We start from the raw sequence: 1,895 nt of genomic DNA, 5'->3' as shown, positions 1-1,895 counted from the left end.
AGACTGTCATATAAAATATCCTACAAGAAAACAAAACGCTGTATTAATCTGACAGCAATGTGGCAGTCAGAAGTTTTCGTGTATCAGATAAAGCAGCTTTATGTTCTAAAATTCCTGTTATTTTAGTAGCATCAGAGCAAGCCATATGATAAATTCCTAGTGGTGGTGAAAAGGTTAACACCAGCATCACAAACACTAGAAGCACAACACAGTGACAGATCCCCCTCCCCTACAATCCAGCTTCGGGCAGCAGTGTCTGATTGGATAAAGTCACAGCTACCTCATAAAAATATGAATAAACAGCGAGAGGTGCAGGGAATCTATTCACACTGGTCGGGGGGCACAGGACATCAGGTTATTCATAACTGCTCGTTCACCGTGGAGTGCAGAAATGTCACTGTCTGTCAAGGAGAAGAATCATTTCAGGCTGGTGTTCCTAGGAGCAGCAGGTGTGGGGAAAACCTCCCTTATCCATCGGTTTCTGCAGGACACCTTTGAACCCAAACACAAGAGGACAGTGGAAGAGTTACACAGTACAGAGTATGAAACTACCGATGGAGAACAAGTAAAAATTGAGATCTTGGACACCACTGGCAGCTATGAATTTCCAGCTATGAGGAAGCTAAGTATGAGGAGTGGTGATGCTTTTGCTCTGGTTTACTCTCTGGACGACCCAGACTCTCTTGACATTGTGAGAAGGTTGCGAGAAGAGATCTTAGATGTTAAAGAGGAGAAATGCCCACCTATGGTGGTAGTTGGCAACAAAAAGGACAAAGTTGATGCCCAGAAGGTTTTTAGGGATGATATGACAACAACAGTGGAGCTGGAGTGGAACTGTCGTCTTCTGGAGACCTCTGCAAAGGACAACTTAAATGTGACGGAGGTTTTCCGAGAACTGTTGAGAGAGGTTAACCTTCCCAGTCGACTAAGTCCTGCACTGAGGAAAAGGAGAGAAACCATCCCTAATGAGAAGAACTGCAAACCTCCAATGAATAAGACCAACAGCTGCATCATCTGTTGATACTTCACTCTTCTAAGAATTTGAGGGAAATTTTGAGGGTGGGTAACAATCATAATCTAAAAAAGGCTGCCCATTATAGAAAAAAAACCTCACGGCCATATAAATATAAAGTGTTTGTCTACAGGGAGGGCGGATCTGTGTACAAAACTGGCACTTTCCAGAATCCATGGTTAGCTCAAAGATGTGCCAGTCTGAATTGAACATATTCCATAACTTGACCTTAGAAAGATCAAACTAGATACTTAGGTACTTGTATGTTGTAGCCTATGGGACTGAATTGTTGTATTGCTGGTGTTACTCTTGTATATGATCAGTGCTACTTATCACTGTAACCACAATGTTCTAGCTAAGGAACCGTGTACTTTGCCTGCAAGATAATATATAATTTCTGTAACAGGATATATATTGTAATTTGATTTCACGTCGTTTGCTTTATTTATGGTGGGTTTAGATATTTTATCTGAAATCTTGTTATACATCTCAAACCAAAAATCAGAAATTGATGGTGTTGTCATAATAGCTCTAATCTGCCTACAGTACAGGGACACACACTATAGTGAGCAGCCCTATATCCTCCAAAAACTAAAGACCAGCATCTCCGCCAACAGGAAGCTACTATTCGGGAATGTACTTCTGTTGTGGTGTCCTTTTAAAGAGCTTCTTTTTCTGTCCCTGCACAATTGACATAAAAGGAACAATGTAGTCATTGGAGACATTTACTCCCTAACAAAATAGAAGCTGTAAAATCCCCCCAAAAAATGAAAATCCTTGTTCCATATATGTCCTTGCGAGAACATCCCTTTAATCTGCACCCTTGTTCTCTTTATGGGAGAAGCTCCCAGGACTTTACATTTCTGACCCTCTTTACTCAATA

General features: G+C 41.2%; 1 pseudogene; it reads left to right on the top strand.

The window, feature by feature from the left end:
* Positions 1-255: 255 nt before the first annotated feature.
* LOC142666748 (ras-related protein Rap-1A pseudogene) lies at positions 256-1,442 on the top strand (annotated as a pseudogene).
* The last annotated feature ends 453 nt before the right edge of the window (positions 1,443-1,895 follow it).

This window comes from Rhinoderma darwinii, chromosome 13 (assembly GCF_050947455.1).
Source record: "Rhinoderma darwinii isolate aRhiDar2 chromosome 13, aRhiDar2.hap1, whole genome shotgun sequence".
Lineage (NCBI taxonomy): Eukaryota > Metazoa > Chordata > Amphibia > Anura > Rhinodermatidae > Rhinoderma > Rhinoderma darwinii.
This window is presented reverse-complemented; position numbering and strand designations above follow the sequence as displayed.